Source organism: Emydura macquarii, unplaced genomic scaffold (genome assembly GCF_026122565.2).
Source record: "Emydura macquarii macquarii isolate MOO-44397 ecotype Brisbane River unplaced genomic scaffold, CSIRO-AGI_Emac_v2 contig_2768, whole genome shotgun sequence".
NCBI lineage: Eukaryota > Metazoa > Chordata > Testudines > Chelidae > Emydura > Emydura macquarii.
In genome coordinates this window covers 25,761,938-25,785,106 of record NW_027132905.1, presented here as the reverse complement: position 1 = coordinate 25,785,106, position 23,169 = coordinate 25,761,938, and positions in this window count along the sequence as shown.

Below are 23,169 nucleotides of genomic sequence, written 5' to 3'. Positions count from 1 at the left end.
CCATTTAGGAGACAGTGTCTTTAAAGGAGAAGCTGTTTGTAGAAGCTTTTCAACTGAGAATAAACCAACCATTGACAAGACAAAATTTGATTATAGGGAGCAATTGTTTTATCATAGGTGCTACAGGGATTCTATTGATTAATATTAATATTGCAAGATATACCTCAGTACTGCTGTAGTGAGTTAAAGGAATAACATGTTACATCAGTTTAAATAAAAATGTAAAAATATGTGCAGTGAAATGGCAAAAGGGTGTAAGACACTTCTGCTACAGGAATTTACAGCTCTATGGCAGTTTAGGCAAAATGCACTGACCATTTGTAGTGCTGCTGACTGGAATAGAGACAGAGAGCCTGGAGCACTGGGGCTGGTGCAAGACTTGAGGCTGGAACCACAGTCAGCAAAAGCAGGCCATGAAATGAATCAAAGTCAGGACCTATCATAGAGCAGATGCTTGCTTACAAGTTCAAATGAACTTGGCAAAGGTGTGACAAGCGTTGCTAAAACACAGGCACTCCTAAGTACTTGGTACTGGATATTCATGTAAACACATTCCTGGAAGATGGTGCAGGAATACACCAACCCCAAGAAAGACAAGGATGGGCAGACAGAATAATGAATGGGGATGTTTTGTTCAAAAGAGCAGGTACAATGTGCAGGGCTGGTAACTAACCAGAACAGGAGTGTAATATGTAACTTGTTTGTATCAGTGTATAAAACAGAAATCATAGTAGGGGCACCTTTGTCCTGCCTATAGGGCAGCAGAATGTCCCACTGCTGACTGAGCCGAGCATTGTCACAGCATACACGTGTTAGTGTTTCTGCAGAGTCTATGGGGTGCTAGGACCATGCTTCGTTGTCAATAAAGCTGGCCGAGCGCCTTCACCACTGAACCGAATCTGTGGTCTTTCTGGCTAGTATTATCTAGGTCTGCTGAACCAGCTATCTGCACAGAGCAGGAACATCACACAGAGAAAACAACGTGTGCCAGCTGACAGCACTGACCAAGATGGGACAAATCTTGACCCTAGTTTATGCAGCACTAACTGGCATAGTAGGCCTTAACTCCCATGTAACGTGTCAGTACACTCAATGCTGAGGGTGGTTGAACCTGGTTTTACTGACAACAGGGAGGATCCACATTCACTCCACCGGAGCAGGGTGCAGACTCACTCAGCCTATGCAAATGACCTCTCTATGCCCTCCACAGCCTTTGACAGATCCCAGTTCCCTCTCCCTGCACTGAGCTGGTGGAGGTTGCTGCAGCTCTAAGATATCACAAGCCAGATCCTGGCACATTAGTGAGGAGGAGAAAGCTGAAGAAGTTCAAGAGGCCTCATGGAGTCACTAATGACTGAAGAAGGCTGGTTGTTGTTCCTATGAATGAACAAAATTTTCCTTCTAGATAAAAAACAGGTGATAAATATATCCTGAAGTAAGGCATTTCCCTCCTGAATAGTCCAGGTCACTCCACCCCAGAGGATAGCTAGTGGAAACGAGCTCTGATGAGGAAACCTTTAAGAAATCACCCACAAATTTCTTCTCTATTGAGCCTGTCTTGGGGGTGGGAGGAGAAGGAGTTTGCCACCCAATTTAGAAAATCTCCAAAAGGGACAGATTGCAGGGACGCAAGTGCCACCCCTGTGGGAATGTGCCTCAATTCCAGCTCAGGCTCACAGCAAGGCAACAGCATGGCTGCCATTAGAGTCATGCTCCCACATCTTTTCCCTGGCCCCAGCTGCACCCTAAATCCTGGGAGAGGAGATACAGAGGGAGGGGATTAAGGGACGGGGATATGTAGAAAAGAGCATACTTTAGTGTGGGAACAGAATTGTAACATGGCGTTTGCCACACCACTATATCCATGCCACCCTAGAAGCAGCCTGGGGAGGGTTGACTCAGCAGTACAACCGCATGTCCCACACATACCTGGTCAGCCTCTGCCCAGGAAAACTGTAATCACCTGGTTGGTTAGTCAGTACCTGCCCGGGAAAATCATGAACACCTGGTTGGCTAAACGCTGAGCCATGACCCTAAAAGGTCATGCGGCAAATAGCCACCAATGGAGCTTAGCCCTGCTAACCACGGGAAACTATAAAAGTTTAAACCCAGGTAGCAGAAGGCGGAGAGAAACTGAACCCCACCTGGCACTCCGTGTATCTCCTGAGCGTGTCGGTTCGGCGGGCTGATGCATCTTCCCCGGCTTGCTTCGCTGTGAACTGATCATCCACAGCGGCTCTCCCCCGCTTGCAGAATTTAAGGCAAACAGCGAATTGAAACTGACCAACGTAATGTATCGTTGCTTAATCTTTGTAAGTATAATCTCATTGTAGTTTGTTACTTGTTAATTGGACACTGTTGTTTGTTACTTGTGAATTGCTACTTGATACTTGTTAATCGGATATTGTTACTTGTTAGCTACTGCTGCTGGCTGCCGGCTGTCAGCTGTTGCTGATTGTAGGTATCACAGACCCCCTGTAATTGGCACTCTTTGTACCCTTCGTGCAAGGGGGGATTCTTCTCCACCTTTCCTATCTTTTGATTAAAATAAAATCTTTTAATTAATAAAAGTAAGCCTCATCACTGCCTCATTAACCTCCTGTATCCTGCAAACGGACCTTTCCCTTGCACTGTTTGGTTCTGATTTAACATCTAGGACCGTATTAGCTTTTTCACCTACTTTCCACAGGGCTAGATGGGGAATGATGTGTATCCGTGGACCCACCTCCATCCCACCAATTCTTCCTTCCTAGTCACTCAGTCTCCACTCCACCATCCCTGCATTCATGTCAGACCTTTGTGGAGGGTCCAAAGGAGGGGAGAAGAAGGTGCTGTGGAGGTGGATGAATACACACATACTGCACATGGAGGTCTTCCTCTGCACACACATGTAGTGAGCAAGAACTGTAGGAGAACAAATATATTTCTGGTTTGAAATACATCATTACTCACAGGATTTGCCAGAAGCATCTGACTTATTCTGTTAACTTTGTGGCTTGAGGGAAACGTGTTTGACAAGTTACGAAAGAAACCTTTAGGAACTGGTGTTCTTATTGTACCATAGCGTATAACAAGGCACTATCTCTTGAAGAAAGAATGTATTCCTTATATAATCATCTTAGAGGTTGTCCAAATATCCTACCAAAGCTTGCAGTTCTTTGCACCAATCCAATCATCCTGAAGGTTCAGTTGCATGGAGTTAGCTTTAGTGAACTAAACTTTGACATTTGTGAGTGACAGTGCTATAACTGAGATAACATATTAGCAAAACAGAGGATGATCCGAGAAGTCTTTGAACCCTTGTTAGAGCTTACACAAAACCTGGAAAAATATTTCAATGAATGGCTAATGTGAATATGTGATTGTTGCCATCTTGGTTGAAATGCTAGGGATTGAACAAGGGACATCCAAAATTGAAATTTCAAAGCTCTACAGCTTGAGCTAAAAAGCCAGCTCTTTAGCTGGGGGCTGTAACAGATTCACATCCTCTGTGAATAAGGCACAGACCGGGCCTTGTAGCACACACTAATGCAGGGGTTACAGATACATATACTACTACCCTCTACTGGATGAATTCCAAACTGCTTGCTTTCATATCGTCAGCCCCAAAACAGCAAGAATAATACGGCATTTTCTTTTAGCTTAAGAGGTGGAGGCCTGCAGTTTTGGAGCAAGCAGCTCTGAGTTCCATGTTTGCTGTTGTTGTGATGATCCAAATGGCTATTATGAGCAGTGTATCAACAACAGTGTAGCTCTGGGATAGCCATATACATCACATATATTATATTGAAATTTTGACATCATATTGTGTGATTATTTTATATGGAAACACTGTATTTCCCCTTATTATTGAAACCCAGTTATTATTTTTTAAAACTGTAGAGTTCTTCTTTAGATGGTAACTTACTGAATATTTTAAATAGCTTATTTATTACAGCATAATGATATAGTTTGCTTCACCTTTATGTTTACTCTTCCTTTGTTAACATTTTTCCTGTGTTGCATTTAGCTTCCTATTCAAGTCAGAAAATGAGCTGGCCCAGGGCTTTATTTCCCAGAAGATTCTGAGGGAGAAACTGAGTTTATTTGGGTGAGGACTGAACAAAAACTGAGTCTGGTACCAAAGATTTGCTCCAACAAAACTATAAAGTAACAGCTGCTGAAGTGCATCCTATGACCTTACCTTTCATATGGGTCTGCTAATTTGGGGTGCCTCATATTTGGCATAAGTTTTCTTCCTGTTCACCTGCAGAGGCCACTTTCTTTCTGCACATAAATGTGGGCCATTCATCATAACCCTACAAGTGCAGTGTATGGACAGCAGAGTGCAGTGTTATCTGTCTTATAAATATCGATTTTTTTTAAAAAGTTTCTTACAGTTATCTAACTGAGCATCCTGGGGACTGATAAAAATGACTTAACTCCCAAGGACCAGGTCCTGGCTAGACCTGCATGGCTGTATTTGGGGGGTAAAGATCAGGCACAAGGAGCCCTCTTTCTTTGCCTATCTGCATAGGTGGCTGGAAGATCCAAGCCCTAAGGCCCTTGCATTGCAAGAATCCAGGGAGTCTTAGCACTAGATACCCCAAAAGGGGTGGGGAAGAAGGCAGGGCATGGAGGAGAGGGGAACATGCAGGCTGCACCTCAAAACAGGTGTGGAAGCCACCTCAGGGAGCATTCTCTTCAGGCATTCTCCCCATCTTGGAGCAGCATATACACACTGCCTCTGGGGACTAGTCCAATAACCCACCCTGTCTCTGCACCTTCTGAGTCAGCAAAGAAAGGCTGGAAATCCATGGGGAAACACTTTTTTAGGAGAGATCTGACACTTCTGCTTTCAGTCTTCCTTGGAAAGACTGCAAAGACAAACTTCCATGGGGGACTGCAGCAGTTCTGTGTCTGGTCTGTCCAGAAACCAGAGGTGAAAGAACTGTGGGAAAAGGCTCTGTTCTAGCTAGTTCAGTTCTATCAATGGACAAAGGCTCAGGGAGGTTCGAATGGTTAGCTATATAAATAAAATGTGGCATATCTGTGCAATTCATCTGGTAAAAGAATCTCTTCTAATGCTTCCATCACCTTGGCAGCACAGAAGTTGTACATGGAATTTCCCTTCTGGGTACCAGAATCCTGAACTGAACAGCACAAACATTCTTCTGGATTCAGACTTATGAGGTGTCAAAATGAGTTTTCTAGTGAACTCCTCCATTATTCAGCGGGTGTATGCTGATGTGGAATGAGAACCTGGAAAAAAGTCAGTGTGAACTGGAGCTCTGTTCACATCCAAAAGCTTAAGCAGGAGCTCCGGGGTACAAGTCAAGTTATCAGCTCACAATAGATAAAGAATGTCCTAAATGAAATGGGAAAGAGGTATATTTGAAATTCCAAACAGTTAACAACCTGAGTTCTTTTCCTAGTTGGCCCTGCAGCAAAAATCACTTGAAATTTGCAACCTTGCCTGGTGTCAGTGCAAAACCAAATAAAACTGAGCTTCATTTTGAGATTTCCAAGCTATTCAAGCCAAGAACTCAAATCACATAGGTGTGAATCCCACATCAATGAAATCGAAAGGGAATATCACTTTTCCCACGGCTCTGCTAATTAAAACACCATCAGTGGAAATGGTCTTTAGCTCAGACAGAGACCAGGCCCAGGATACATTTTTTTTCCAAACACCACATTCCTGTACAGACAAAGATGACAAGAAAAAAGATTTATTAAGACTACGGAAAAGTTTTCCAAGGGAAGCAATGAAAGCCCCATTACTTGAGACATTTAACTGTTGACTGGACAAAGCACCTGAGAATAAACTGCAGGGAGCAATCTTGCAGTGACAGAGGGATGAACAAAATAGAATCTGGGATCTAATCCTAACTCTGTCACTGGTGTGTGACGTGGGGCTTGTTTCCCCGCCTGTAAAATGGGAATAATGATGCTGACCTGCCTGTGAGCTACAGATAAAAAGAGCTATGTGGTATTGTCATTATTATTTTACTATGCTGGAAAATAGATATGGAAAAGCTTCCAAAAAAGGTCAGAAGCTCCTAATCACACTGACACAGGTGTCAGTTTGGGGCTGAATGCACAGGGTGGGAGGCTTGCATGGCCTCTGTGACCAGGGCCCCCACATGGGGGGAAAGATCCATTTTACCAGGGTCCTGGGGGGCCCAGCCCAGGCTGCAACCCCCATTATGTGTGTGGGACGGGGCCCGTGTTACAAGTTTGTACTGGGCCTGAAAAAATTATGCTTGAGCCCTGTCTATGACTGCCCTGCGGTTAGAGGTCTGTCAAATCTGATACTTTTCACAACCCTAGAATACACAAAGGTTAAAGAAATGTTAAAAGTTTCGTATATTTATAGTTAGTAGTTAACAAATAAGTGTGTGCTCTTGTGAGCTGCCTTCAGTCAAGATGCCTTGATGTGATTAGCCAGTGACCAACTAGCACCCTGACCTTTAAAACCTGAGTGAACATGGTCAGTCTGTTTTGCTCCCGGGGAATTGCTAATATAACTTAGTAACTAACAAAGACATTGCAGAGAAAAATGTTCCTGCACAACCAGAAGCAATTATGATTTTTTTGTGTTTAAAAAGCTGCATAAGCAGTTTTATATAAGTATTTACAAATTTTCATAGGAGGCTGCAGATTATCTACAATAAAGGGTGAATCCTAAAACCACTATTAGTGCAACCTGCTAACAATTACAGCTTTGGCATCCTATGTCAAATATCAAATGATTTTCCCAAAACTGTTTAAAAACATTATGTGTACTGTAACGTAACGAGATGGATCCATGCCATGTGGGTCGCCAACCTTGCATTTTAGTTTTTACTGACATGAAGATCTGAAGTTGATTTTTTTTTACTGACATCACAAAAAATAGCATAAACAATACAATAATGTCACAAAAGTGCATACTCACACGCGATAGTCTGTATACAGGAATTTGGAATTACCCAATTGTTTTAGCTGCAGTTAATTGATCTATCGGGTTCTTTGGGCACGTGCAATAACAGAAAACAGGAAACTGATAAAGTCATGGTCAGCGTAGTTGTATGATACAAGAAGTGATTCTGAATGACGACGACAATGTCAAAATACAATATGTTTTATTTCTACCCAATTTCACAGACATTTTCATTTATTTACGGACAGTGTTAAAATTGTACATTTTTTTTACTGACCGTTCGTAAATTTACAGACAGTTGGCAACACTTACTGGCTGTAAGCACAGCTTTAAGTCTTTCATACTGAAATAACTCCAGGACAATGTTTACTTTGCTCAAGAGATACCAGTACTAGTCATACAAGGAGATGGTGATGTCTGAAGAAAGAATGGGATCGTGGCTGTATCCACTGATTTTTGTTTCTTTTTCCAGCCTGAACACAATAATATGAAACACCATGGGTATCACAGACAGAAGTTAACCAAAGCAATGGGAGAAATTTCAGAAGTGCTACCTCTTGGTCTAACTGCTCCCATTGACGTCAACAAGAGTGTTACCAATTTCAGCAGCAGCAGTGACTTTGAAAATCCCACCCAGCATGTCCAAGAATATTGTGGTCTAAATCCCATTCTGTAGTCACCAAGATGGCTCTTGGAGTGCTGTTCTGGTGTGCAAAGAGGCAGAGTTCAGGGAGCACACCTTTTGCATGCTGCAGAACTCATGGCGTGAAGCTGGTACTTGGGGCACCAGTGAATCCACCATTACAATGATCCAGTGTTGGCATTGCTTAAACGATTCATGGGCTCAGCCCTTCCCCTCTCAACCTTGAATGATTCTCCCCCTACTAAGAGCCTGGTTGCTCTCAGGCGGTGTGCTAGAGCTAACATTTTGATGCAAGCACATAATCATCCCTCCTTTAAAAGCCCAAAGAAGGGAAAAATTTACTAGGAGAGTTCAGTGCAGAGATTCCTTAATCATCATCCCTTTGGAAGAAAGGGATTTATGGTTCAAAGGACTGGGAATAAGATATGCCTTTGGCCCTGATCCCACATGTGCTTAACTTCACTACCATTGATGAGCCCATGCATAAATGCTTGCCGGATAGGGGACTTTATAAACCATCCATACTTAAAACTGTTGAAAAATGATTTTCAGAAACTGAAAATACTTTGTATTTTGGTTTCAATTTTTTGGTGAGAAACAGAAAAAAAAATAGCATTAAAAAAGAAACTAATTTTTTTCCAAACTTCCAGGAGGGAGGGAAACATTTTTTACTAGCTCTATTAACACCATGACTATTACACAGCACTTTGCATCCATAAATCTCAAAGCTTTTTACAAAGAAAGGGAGGAGCATTATCACCATTTTACAGATGGGGAATCAAAGGCACAGAGAGAGTTAAGTGACCTGGTCAATATCAAAAAGCAAGTCTGTGGCAGAGCTGGGAATAGAACCTAGGTCTCCATGTTTACACTATACTGCACGACCACATGGCATAGATGCGAAGATATCACTATAATGAGCAAAGTATAAATCCTTGGAGACATTAGATAATTTGTGTTTACTGTAGGAATTATCATTGAATTCCATGCCCAAGAGATTATACCACTGCCCAGTCCAAATCAATGGATCAGTGACATTTATTTTTATTACTGCTTTATAATTCTCTTGTCTAAGGTGATTGTTTTCAGTAGGCCAGTAAGATGGCAGTAAAAATCTGCACAATTTCCTTTAATGTGTCTTCATGGTTGAAGTGTAAAAAAACCCAAGCCCTTTACTTTGTAATTAACTGCATTCCCCACATTGAAGCAACTTGTGATCTGGGATCAAAACCAAGATGAAATGTTCACATGGAGGATTTGGTTCCCAATTCTCCATAAAATTTCACAAACAGCCTGCGCATCTCTGAATACAAAATAGTTCTGAACGAATTCAGACTGCTCTCCATTTCCCACTGCATACATGACCTGGAGCTCTTTGCCAAACATTCTTGGGGGCTTGAGAAATGATTTTCATGGAATCCTTTGTAATAAAAATTCAAGAAGAAATTATGTGCTGATGGCCATAAATGTCTTCAATTATTTATTTCCCATGTAATGGTTACATAAGCAGCTGTTACATTTTAAAAGCATCATGCAGACAACATGAAACATTTATATAAGTGGTTGCACACTATGGGGCCTTGATTTAATCAGACTATTTCTCTCCTCATTAGAATGAAGAGTGGCAGTTTAGTAGTCAGCACTTTCCCAAAGGCTGTAGCTCATTCAAAGCCACTCAAAGCAAATATTTTTACTGTGACAATTAAAAATTTATATGACATGGTACAGCAGGCTACATGCATGCTTGAAAAAGGAATAGTTAAGTCACAGAACAATCTATAAACTCTGGGCAGACGAAAATATCAAAAAAGCTAAACAACAAATCCCAAAGGAACAGAAAATTGGGCAAAATATAGCATGTCATGACTAAGCCATATTATTCTTCCACGTGTGTCTAGATTTACTTCCCACAAGACAGCACATCTATCTGCCACTCAACTGTTACCACTGGTTGTAGCCATGTCTGCATGTTACTTGGGAATAAGTTGACAAGTTAGACCAAACAATCAGCTTTTAATGTCAGTCTAAAGGGCACAAGCAATCTATTTTTCCGAGTTTTCTTTACATTACTATATTTAGTTGTCTTAAAAATTTTATGAAGAGAATGTTATGCTCGCCTCTTGCAACTCTTCCTTTCACTTTTTATTCAAAGAACAGGTACAGCAGAGCACCACAGAGCAAGCTTTTCATACTTCTGGGCCTTGATACTATTGCAGAGAGTGATAGAGGGCAGTCCAGCCTGGAAGACCCTTTTGCTACCCTTTGGCCTTTCTACTGAGACTGCGAGGAAGGAAGTCATTAAAAGAAAATACCTGCAGGTCTCTTGCTAATGTAGTCTCTCCACTTTCACAGATACAGAGAAAACCTCATTCTGTTCTTTCAGCTCCTTTCCAGTCATTACAGGGTTAATGCAGAATACTAAGCCTTTCATTGTAAAAAGTTCCAGAGGGGTAGCCATGTTAGTCTGTATACAGCAAAAACAATGAGAGTCCTATAGCACCTTAAAGACAAACACATTTCTGCAGGCATAAGCTTTCATGGGCTGCAACCCACTTCATCAGATGCATGAAGTGGAAATCACAGATAGGAAGTATATGTATACATCCAAGGGTAAGAAACAACAATGGGGAGGGCAAATGCTAACAAAGTCAATTCCGTTAGGGTAGACGAGGCCTATTCACAATTCACGATTAGAGGGTAAGAACGTGTGAACAGTGACAATTACTTCTTGTAATAACATCGACTTCTGGATCGACTGAGCGAATTCACTGACTGCTCAGTCAATCCAGATAACTCGATCTGACGGTGTAGACATAGCCTATGTCCTCTGTAGTGTTTCTAAGCCCTGTGTCATCTAACCCAGCTCAGAGCAGGTTAAATCATGGGCAGCTGCTGCAGGTGGCTTGCTATTCTAGCGCTCAAATCCCTGCTGTTACAAGCGGAGTAGCATCAGTGGCAGCTGTGTGGGGAAATGTGATGGGGAAAAAGAGCAGCATAGATAAGCCCCTGTGTATGTCACACTGAGCTGTGAATAGCACGTGCTGAACAAAGGCAGTCACATGGACCACAACTTGAGTTTGGAGCAGCCTCGAGGATAGTGGGAAGACAAGGTGTCTTTTTCAGCCCCACCATAAGCTACATTTCTGGAGACAGTATAAATTAGAGCCTACCTGAGGGTGTTCTAACATGTGACTGTCTACTATCCGGCATGAATAGCTGAAATGCAGTGTTTTGTGGCAACTTCCCATCCACTCTCTGCACATGCTGGCACTCTCTGATGACCATATCCCCTATGATGGGGAGTACAAGAAGGAATGACCTCCATGCAAACTTGGCAGCTCTTCCTTCTCTACCTCCTTTGATGACTACTCTCCACCTGTCCCCTTCCTGTCTGCCAACCAGGATTAAAATCTACTTCCTTCAGCATTGCTCTGCCAGGTCCTGTCTCCCCCTTGTGGGAAAGCAAAGAAGCTTGGTTGGAAAGTGTAGTCTTCCTTGTGGGAAAGGAGAGTCCAGAGCCCTTTATCTTCCCTCCCAACTTCACTGGTAGCAAGATGAGGCCATTGTAGGATTTACCCTTGTCCAGAGCTCCCCATGTCAATTTTAAGAGGTAAATGCGAATTTCCCAATTAACATGAATTATTTAGATTTCACCTGTTTAATTAATTACTATTAATTAGGTTATTTATTACCCTCAATTTTTTTTATATTTGTTCAACACAGTTCAGCAAAATCCTTTGTCTCTAAGCTATGGCACATGAGAAAAATCACGTTTTTGTTCTTTGTTGGTGCCGAAGATACACATTTTAAGTTTTAGGGTTTTTTAGCCCATTTCCAGCCCAAAGAGTAAATCCATGCTTTAGCGTTCATGTTGATTTATTATAATTAATGATACTGCCAATCTGCCAGAAATGAGCAGGTGCTTTTTTTTTTTAATAATTATTTTTACCATGACTGATGTTAGTGTAGCAAATTAATTTAATCACTTTTTAATTTACCTTCTATTTATCAAGAATATTCAAACCGAGTAAGCTCTTAATAAATCAACAATGTCGAGCTCAATTGCTGTTGAGAATGGACCTATGCTTGCACTCAGACTATCAGAAACCACCACGCACGTTCAAACGCAACAGATGGCTGCCTTGCCTTAAATCAATTTAGTGGTTTGAAGCACAGGGCAAATGGAAGTGTTAAAATTATTCTTTGCAATGGTGATTAATGGCTCAGAGGCACATTTAGTAAAGATGATGGCTGATGTTTGAATAAAAACCCCAAATTGTTAATTGCATCCATGATTCAGGAAAGCAGTCAAGCATAGGCTTAATTTTAAATATATATGATGATGTCCCATTAACATCATCAGGGCTTCTGAGCATACTTAAAGTTTAACTGCTTTCCTGAATTGGGGCGCTAGCCCTATCATAGGCAGGAGTCACCCCTATTGGGGTAAAGGTAGTGGTAGATGTACCAGCTTGGGAAGTGCTTTGGGGACTGGTGTTGCTTTAGAAATGTCTATTATCATTATTATCTCAGCTGTAGTACAAATGAGAAGTACTATCTGCTGTTAACTTCCCACCTTAAAAATCTATAAAAAGCAGCCAAGGAGTTTAAGACAACATGCCAAGGGGGAGTTTTAATTGGATTTTGATAAAATGAGTACATTGGGTGTTAGAGTCAGGTACTGATCTTCCAACCTGCACTAATGTCTGGGTGTCTGTTAGGATGTGCAATCTTTTCCACAACAAGGTATCGCCATAGATTTGAATTAAAATGGTTTTGCCATTGCCATGGCAGCATTCCACTGGGTATGTCTATGCCCAGCCTTGCCTTAACATTGGTTCACTTCCTGGTGATAGTCTGAGGGGCTTTCTGCAGCCAGGAGCTAGGGGTTAAAACAAGGCTGTAACGTCCCACGTCACTGCACACAAACAGAAATTCTGAGGCCATAATGATTGGGTGCATGTCTTCATTTATGAATGGGATTTAGGCTGAGCACTTACTACAGTTATTTTTAAAAATTCAATATGTAAAGGAGGAGATGACTCAAGCGACTGGCAATGGGAAAGGTAACCTGTCACCTAAAGATTGCTGGCCCAGGTCAGTGGTTAGTGAAAACTATTGGTATCTCCTAGGTTCAGTGGCCTTTGTGAAATGAGTTTGTGAGTGAACTCCTTGTGCACGGGGTGTCCACATCCTCAATTGTTACTAACTGACAATATTCACATGGAGGCCAAGGAATGAATGAGGACAGAGAGGAAACTCCCCTCACACTTGGCAGAGACGAAATGCACAGAAGTGTTATCTGCTGCTACTGCTGCCTATGTTCTGCTTGTTCTGGATCAAGAAAAGAGCTTCAGTCTCTAACATTGCCAAGCCAGTACTAAATAAATATATGGCCAAATACTGAACCACACTCATTTCATGACCAAACTGTCATGGACTCAAAAGGTTTTGCCTAAGTAAAAACTGAGGGTGAATATTAAAATTTGTCTTTTGTAGTTTCTTACTTCCCCTCCCCCTCAGAGGCTAAATGTGCTAGTTAGCCTTAGCCTGTTAAATATTTTCATTTCTGGAATCAAACCATTTTTGTCCAGAGCTTGGCCCACTTAGCTAATACCTGCCTCCAAGGATTTGTTCTTCTACTCCCCATTGGAGCAGGAAGAAGCTGCATCTGTTCTGAATGTAGGCTCCAGCTCCACATCTGCATTTCACCAAATGTGATTTGCAATGGATAAACTATTAAAGCTTGAAAAGATGGATTTACACTGGCACAGAAAGCTTCACTGTTAAAGATACTAAAGGCATCTGTCATCGCTATGTGTGGGGGAGAACCTGCATGTGGCTTCACTCAGCTCTTTTTGTCTAATTGTGGTACTGGAATTTGCATAGTTAAATAACCCTGTTTAGTGGAGGGTAGGAGACTCACTACCATGGAAGAAGAGTAATCTTGTCACTGGGTTATTTATTGTGAATTTAATTAGAAAGGACTGTATATCAAAATGGCTGGGATGCAGGGAACAGACTTTCTGTTAGATCTGATAAATGACATTGATTATTTGGATTTAAAAAAAACCTCATCCATTCTTCCTCATCAAAATTCAATGTGCTGTTATGGGGGTGGGTTTGTAAACAAATCATCAATATCAAAATCACAAACAGTGGTTACCATTAAATATATACTCCAGGTTTTGAGGAAGCCTCCGACACACATCATGGCTAAGGATTCTGGGGAAGCCACTAAGACCTTGCAGAGTCAGTGGGCAAAGTCACTAGTAGCTCTTGCTTTTCTAGCATTTGCACAGCCACTAGAAGTTTAGGCCCCAATTCTCTGTTACTACATCCCTGCATTTGGGGCAGGAATGGGGAGAAGGTGGCAGTAGATTTACAGCACCTTTACACTCCGTGTATTTTAGAGCAGTCACTAGCCAGTAGGCCAGTGTAAATTTAAAGCAACTTCAGGGTTGCTCTAACTAATGGTCTACCTTCCAAAGCCCATTATGATCCCTAGCTGGGTCTGGGAGCAGAGCCAGAACAGAAACCTAATGACAATACTATGCTGGCCAAAGAGAGGCCTTGCACAAGAGCTATTCTCAAAGGGCTGTTTCCATATGCTTTAAGGTCCCTTTATGTAACATGGGAGATGTAAAGGGGCCTGAGAGTAAATGGGAATCAGGCTCTGAGTATAGGGAGATTAGGATTTGGTGCAGATAACTAACTGCAGATATGTAGAGTGGAACCTATAGTGATAATGTCTGGTCTTATTTCTCTCCTCCTCAATTTTATTCTTTTCTGCCCTCATCCTCCCTTCTTCTCCTCTCTCCCACTATGTGGATCTCCCTGGGTACCTCCTCCATCCTGTCCATTCCTTCCTACTGGCCTATCACCTGTTTCCACATTCCAGATGTCTATCCTCCTTTAGGGTTCTCACTTTCCTATCTGGCCTAATGTGCATCAGGCCATTTCCTGGGCCCAACAACTCATCACACCAGTGCTCTTCTCACTGCATTGGCTTCCCATTGAATGCCAGATTCACTTTAAGATACTGGTCCCTTCATCTAAGCAGTCAGCAGGCCAGGGCCAAACTACCTTAAGGCCCACTCTTCCCCCTATATCACACTAAGAACAGTACAATCAAAGGAGACAATGTAGCCAGGAAAGGCTCTTCAGAGCCATGGACAAGGGGCCCAACTGGCATTTCCTGCCTCAGGAGATAAGCTCATGTCTCCCCATGATGAGAGTACAGGATGGGATGCTGAGGGTTTTGTTCTTCCCAATATGAAGCTCCCTCCGGGAACATAAAGGGCTGTGAATTTTCTTCCTCCCAACGGTCTCTGTCTCCAGAAGAGATGTATGGTACAGAACCTCAGAGGGGGGAAATGGTCGTAGGTTCCAAAGGGACTGGTGCAGTACATGTTCAGACTGTCGAAGAAAAATCTTGGAATTCCCACCTCTCTGATTCTCCTCCCCCTCCCGTCTCTATATTTCCTGTGTGCCCCGTCCTTTCTGCCTTACTATTTATAAACTGAAAATATTTAAAATAAGACTGCAAGTGCTGCTGAATCCTCAAGCTACTCTGGATTTAGCATTCTTGATCCCATCTCCACTCATAATTTGCTATTTTAATAACCTCACACTGGAAAGGTTCATTTGAAATTGCAGCACCTCCTATCCACACCTTATCATCATCATATCTAGATTGTAAGCAGACAGGGGCAGGGACTGTCTTACTGTTCTGCATGTGTACAGCACCTAGCACAATGCAGTCCTAATCCATGACTGGGGCTCCTAGGTGCCTCTATAATATAAATAATAATAATAGGGACTAGTGACATTTACACAATGCATAGTCGGTTAAGCAGAATTTTCAGCATTATGCTCAGGAGAGCAGATAGAGCGAAGCTATGGGATCAATTTTCAGGGGGCCAACTTAATTATTAAAGAAAATTCAGACATATTCCCAGTCCGATATGTGTTATGGCTAATACAGGGCAGGCAGCCAAGTGGAATGGAAGGTTGCCTGTGGCTTTTGATAACTCAAGATCTGGAAGATAGAGTTAATAGGCCTACAAAATATAGAAGGGGTTTTAAACATAAATATTAGAGGGAACATTATTTCAAATGAGAACTTGATGGCCAGTCATCAGAATTCTTGGTACCTTTCAGATAAGCATCCAAACGTTCAACTTTGAAGCACAACCAAACTTGGAAATTTAGCTGAACTTATCCAAACCTCTGTGGCTGAAAGAAAGACAGAGTGTGTCCTGAGATCAGGGTCACCCATAACATAAAGAAGGTCCACAAGCAATACCACAGGAGTTTGGGGATCTGCAATTTATGGCAGTTCCAGGTGTTTGTAATGGACCATGCCAAAACACCATCTCAAAATATTATTAAAAGCAATGTGGTGAACAGAGCTTCAAATTTAGCAGTGTGACCTCATCTCCAGTTTGAAATAAATGGGAAAGGATACTTGACTCAGATCTCCTCCTCTACCTTGACTCTTCCTCTTTGCATTCACAGTGCAGATGAGCAAAAAGGAATAAATATCAGCAACCACAACTGAAAACAATTTATATATACATGAAAGCCAACTGGCACTGGAAGACAAAGGGACCAGACAGCTGAGAATCTTATTCCATTAAGCTTATTTGAGAATTAAACAATATTTAAAAAGAGGAATATATAAATGTCTCTGTTAGGCAGATAAATAACTGCTACAGAACCAGACTTTAGGGCTGAGATTTTCAAAAGCCAGGTAGGAGATTTAGCTACTCAGGTCCCAGTAATTTTAATGGGAATTAGGCGATGAAATTTTCAAAAGCATCTAAGTGACTTTGGAGCACAAGTCCCATTGAAAGTCATTGGGAGATTTTCAAAGGCACACAGACCACACAGGCACCTCATTGTCACTGACTATCAATGGGAGTTACACATCTAACTATGATTTGTGCCTTTGAAAATCTCACTCCGAGACTCATCCCCTAAATCACTTTGAAAATCCCATGCTGGGTGTCCAAATCCCAGTGGTGTATTTGAAAATCTCAGCCTAAATGAACAAGATAGCTCATTGTACCTCTGGTTGATGGTTATTTGGTAAAACAATATATTAAAGAAGTTGCTATGAGAGAGTTTCCATCAGCAAGAGGTTGGGTGAGAGGAGGTGGTTTCTTCATCCATAACCCTGAGTCACTGAAACTCTGATCGAGCTCAATGTCTCCACAGGAAGGCTGCTTTGAGGCAAGGACAATGACATCAAAAGTGACATTACTTTTTCACTTACTAGTTCCACTCCAGCCTGGTGATTAGCAAGCATGCAGGTTAATTAAATAAGTAACAGCCACAGAGAAAATACAGCCATGGTCTATTTACTCTGATTGCACATTTCTAGAGGTTGCACTTTAGTTTGGAGGCAGAGTGGGGGACAATGTGGGCAGAGCATGCCTGGGACTTTGCTACCTCAGCACTTTTTCAGTTTTTCCAGACCAATATTTAAAGTGACTAGTAAACTCCTTGGGGAAGCTGACAGGATTTGTTGTTTTAATAGGGTTATAATCACCATTTTCTCTGTCCTGATATATTATTCATTGTAAGCTTTAGAAAATACAGACGGAGGGTGGTGAGGTGGGGAGAGTGAAATGTCCTCAAGGCTGCATTAGACATAAAATCCTTAGTCATAACAGCACATCCTTCTTTAACAGACTGAAACAGGAAATGGTTCATAGAAATAACAAGCTGTATGTCTGTTAAGCACTGAGAATGGGGAGTACATTCCCTCCCAACTTTTCTTAAGTACTGTAATTGTCCTTAGAGATTTTCTAAGACATTCTTCTCAGCAGCCTCAGATCCCAAATGAGGTCCTTTCCTTTCATCCCAGATCTAGTTATTAATGCAAATGCACCTCTACTTTGTTACTAGATCAGAATCAACCCCCATGGAGTTTGAGTTGTAGCTACTCTAAGCATGTGAAGGAGAAATTTCTATAGCATTGCTGAAAGTACCTTGTTAAAGATTTATCACTAAAGTGGAAAAGGTTGCAGGTAACTTCCCAGTCTTTGAAGGCATTTACCCCTCTCTGAATTTTACTAAGCCATCTCTGAGCCAGACAACCTCTTCCTAGAGCTTATTCAATTATTGCTGAGTCAGATCTTTCACTGCAGAAAATTGGCACAGCCCTATTGATTTTAATATGTCTATGCCAATTTGCACCAGCTGAGGATCCAGAGTATAATTTTCAAAGGCCCCTAAATGACTTACAGGCCCAAAATCTAATTTTAAAAGTGGTTTATGGCCAGATCTTCGAATATATTTAGGCACCTCATGATGCAGTTTAGGCACCTAATGGGATTTCCAAAAGCGCTTTTGCAGATTAGGCCCCTAAATCACATTGACATCAGTGGAAGTCAGGCACCTAACTTACTTAGATGCTTTTCAAATTCCTACTATCTGTCAAGCTGCACCTTTACACGCCTAAATGTCTTTGGAAATCTGACCCTTAGGTACTAAGCACTCTAACGCCCATTGACTTCCAATGAGATTTAGGCTCCTAACTCACTTTTGAAAATGGGGTGAAGGAGCTTTTGAAAAAAAAATTTCTTGTCCCACATATTTACTTTTGTTGTGCAAGAGTCCGCACCAAATGGCAGGTATTTTCAAAAAAGGAAACATTTGTAGCTCATGGAAGATCTTCACCCCACTTATCTCAGCCCCCATCCAGTGATACAGCGAACACTATGCTCTGCTGCTAAAATCTTCCTTATAGATTTCAAGAACAAAGTATGAACGTTTCCAAAATATGGAACTTTAACCAGGACTCCCTGTCTCATTGCTAGTGCGCCTCCACATTTCTAGATCTAGGAAAATAGCTCTCGTGACATCTGGTGCCCCCTCTACTGTCTGCTTGCTCCACAATAGCCTCCCTTCTGGTAACTTGATCCTCCAGCCAGGTCCCAAACTAGTCCACCCTTTCTGGAGTTATCAAGTCCAGCAGTGCCCCTGTCCAAATGCCTTCTCTGGACAATATTCAGCCCCCACTCAAGACTCTGAGCTCCTATACCAGTGATTCGTAGGGGAACCTGGGCCAATCTGCTACTCCAGGGACACTATAACCAGCAATCCAGCTCTGCTGAGTCCTTTCCCCTGTGGCTCTTTCCCTGGACTCCTTCCTACTCAGTCCCTCTATAGTCTGTTGCCTGTTTCTGTGTTTGCCACTGGAGCTTACTCTTCTCTCCAGGACTACTTCACCCTTCCTAGTCTCTTGCCAGACTCCTTACTCCAGGGAAGGATCCCAAAGCATACTCTCCCTCTGGACTTTTTCCTTGTTCCTACAGGCCTCCCTTCGCCCAAGAAATGACTGCAGACTCATTCCCCTGCAGACCTCCTCTGGTTTCAGCCTCCTGGTCCAGTCTTTCCTCAGGTGGGCTTCACTCTCAACTAACCATGGCCTTCCTTCTCTAAGGAGACCTAATTGGCCTCTCAGGGCCTCGAACACTCCATCACAGGAACTTAATTTCCTTTGCCAAACTGTGCTGCCCATTACCTTGGTTATGAGATTGCTTTGGTTTTAAATGAACAGATTCCCTAGTTCCACTCCTTGAGAACTGGATATATCACAGGCTAAGGGAGAAAAAATTGTGGGAGCCCCTTGCTAAAATTGTCACAGCAGAATTCTAAGGGATGGGTCAAAAAAAAACCCCTTCCCCTTCACACATTCATATAAATATTGAAATGCAGGGCTGGAAGGTGTATTTAGAGGTCATTGCAACCAAGAGACCCTATTGTCCTTAAGGTACTTAAAAATGGATTACTTAATAATTTGTTCCACTATCTTCCTGGGTATCAAAGTTAGATTGATTGGCCTATAATTCCCCACCTCCTCTAAGATCCTCTTTTTTAAAGACAGGTACTAATTTTGCCCTTCCCACTTCTCTGGGACCTCACCGGTCCTCCATGAGTTCTCAAAGATAATTGCTGATGGTTCCAGGATTGCTTCAGCTAGTGCCATAAATACGCTGGGATGAATTTCATCTGGCCTGGCTGACGTGAATATAACTAATTTATCTAAATATTCTTTAATCTGTGCTTTCCCTATTCTGGTTGATGCTCCTTCCCCTTTTTTGTTAATATTAATGGTTAAGTATCTGGGCAGTTTACCTTTTTAGTGAAGATTGAAACCAAATAGGCATTAAACACTTCAGCCTCCTTGATGTCTTCTGTTACTAGCTCTCTTTCCCCACTAAGTAATCGACCTATACTTACCTTCATCTTTCTCTTGCTACTAATGTATTTATAGGCCCTCTTATTATTGCTTTTTCTGCTCCTTCCTAGGTTTAACTCACTTTTACCTTGACCTTTCTGATTTTGTCTCTACTTGCCTGTGCTATTCTTTTTTATTCATCCATAGCCACTTGTTAATGTTTCCACTTTTTGTAGAACTCCTTGTTGATTGTCAAGTAACTAAAGAGCTCCTGATGGAGTCATCTTGACCTCTTACTTCACTTCTTATCTTTCCTTCACATCATTTAATAGTTTTTCAGAACTCTCTCTATGGAACCATACTAGACACATCTCTACTGAATCTACCAGACAGCATTTCCCAAAGGGTGGTTGTATTTCTCTAGGGCGCACAAAGGAAGAGTTGGGGATTAGAGACAGCCAATGATTTATCTATAACTATGTTAAATACCCTAGGCCATGTTTAGAACAACTTCAGGAAACAGTTCTAAGAGAAGCATAGATGGGACTAGTGAATCTCCCTTCTCATCCCAGTATCCTGTGCATTTTACAGACCTCTTTCTTGTAAAGCTGTACATGACTTTGCATTTCACAGTTTTCCCACTGAAAGTAACATAAGTGAAACTAGTCCCATATTGTGAAAGCCAATATATTTGCAACCACTTTCTTACAAGCTCCAGTTATACTATCAATCAAATAAAGGATATTATAATAAACTGTAGTTACATTTTGCTGATGTATAGTAAACTGTTGCAGATTTTTTAATCTCAAGTTATTGGAAGCTCTTCTTAGGGACAAACGGATCCTAAATTGTAGTAAGCCCAGCAGCCTTAACTTTCAGCTCTGCCACATCATCAGATTTTAATATATTGCCTTTTAATTATATTATCTGCCTTTGAAAGAGTCACTGCTTGCAAGAAGGACTATAAATAAAGTGCTTATATACAGCAACAAGTAAATGAATGCGCTGAGGATGGTCTCTGACTGCATCATTCATCCTAAGGAAAATCAATAGATTACTTAGCACTGACAGTGCCCTGTAAAATTTTAAACCTGTGGTTAATAGTGATCTACTTGAACCCAGGATTATTTAACAACATAGTATTATGGGCTATATTATTATTGTTGGGCTTTATTTCAAGAAGCCGATATCTGTATTAACTCAATGGCGGTCTTCTCTCCCTTTTGACCAGGTGCACAGTGACATTTGCAGCGTTCACTCTTGGGCAGAAAATGTTATAACAAGGCTAGATACTGTGCTGCATCTCCTGAGACACTCAGAAAGGATGGTGCAGTCCAGGAAGAAAGGGGCAAAAGATTTGCACCACCTCAGTGTTGTCCAGATTATGTGAGCTGAAACACCCCTCCTTGTATGATATGGGCTGTTCTGCAATTCAGAATCCCCACAGTGCTGAACACTAGTCTACAAGCACACCACCACATCTCCTCAGCCTCCCTCCCGCCCAGTATGCCCCCTACACTGCTGAGTCTGACTGCAAGGCAGTGACATAAGCCACTGATACCAACCCTGTGCTGCACCTCCGTCAGGGGATTCTCCTCTAACCTATTTTGTCTCCTTTCTGATCCCTATATGCTACTGGAGTAGCACAGAAGGGCCAGAATCCAGCCCATTATGATTACTGGATACATTTTCTTGTTTAATTTGGGAAAATACTGCATTAAAATGTGACAGAGACAAAGTGGTGGTGTTTATTACAAGATCAAAGAAAGAGTTGCAACTTAAGCAACCTTTTTGGTAATGTGTAAAGGTAGTACAGAGCTGAATGAGTAACAGCCCTGCTTAACCACTTTGGGTTTTTACTAGTTTCTAAATTACCCTCTATTTTGTGCATCATAATACTACTTGTTCTGGTCAATGATCTCAAGTTAACAATTAAAGAAAAGTCCCATAGAATTAAACAGAAAATAATAACCTTTCAATGGACTCCACGCTCCATGAAACCAGTCATATACGTGAGATACATAGATGATATTTTCACCCTCTAAATAGATGATCTAAACTCCATCAGAGATTTCCACAACTTCAACCACTGCTCATCCCCCAAAGTCTCTCTAAAACACTCCTGCACCAGCATCAACTTCTTGGACACCATGATCAGCTTCAGCAATGGAACCCTATAGACAAATATACACAAGAAACCCATGGATCACCACACCTACCTTCACGGATCTAGTAACTACCCCAAACACACCAAGAAATCGTTTATCAGCAGGCAGACATTCAGATACCATAGAATATGCTCTGATGAGAAAGTCTGGCTGTACACCTTAATACACTTAAAATTGCCTTCTCCAAACAAGGACGCTCTACTATAGAAATAGATCACACTATGGAATGGGCCACCCAAATACCCCAAGAGAACCTGCTTCAAAAAATAATAATAATTTAAAAAAACCCTATGACCACACACCCTTACTTGTCACCTACCAGCCCACACTGGAAACCAGATGGGGTATATTAAATAATTCCAACCCATACTCATTGGGGACCACATACTGAAAACATTATTTTCCGAACCCCCTCTTCTGACCTTCAAACAACTCCTCAGCCTTGCCAGGCTCATTATCAGAAATAAGATCCCCACAAACCAGGACACACCCACTCAAAGCTATACTAGACCTTACCAGAACAACAGATGCAAAACCCATAGACACAAATCCACTTTTAGGATGATGAATATCCTTTACAAGACACCTTTCAATATCCATGGGTCCTCCACATGCCTATCACAATACGTGATGTAGCTCATCCAATGCACTAAATGCCCCAACAACAATTATGTGGATGAAACACTCTTGAATGAATTCATGCAGAAAACTGATAAATGACAAAAACACCATATCATCCAGGGCAAACACATTTCACAAAGTGATCACTCCACACCTGACCTCTCAGTCCTCATCTTCAAAGTAAGCCCCACACAACACCTTCAATAGACAAGCCTGGGAGCAAAAAGTCTTAACTTTTCTGGACACTAAAACTCATGGACTTAATAAAGACAGTTTTTCTGGTGCATTACAACTATCTGTAACCGACTAACCCCACTTTTTGTCCAAGAGGTTTTGACAGAGGTGTTACTGGCCACTTCACCTTGAATGGTGTCTTACAATATGTGTTAACTACTTATGCTAAACAATGTGTTCCACTTTGCATTTCCCTTTGTATTTCCCAGTACCTTTCCCAAACATGAAGAACTGTTTTTTGTTTTGTTTTTTTGTTTTGTTTTTAAAGTTTGTCTCTTTTACCAACAGAAGTTGGTCCAACAGAATATATTACCCACCCACTGTGTCTCTGTAATCTTTCCATAGGCATTTTGAAAATCCGTATAATATGTATTAGCGAATATATTCTTACTATAGAATTATATAG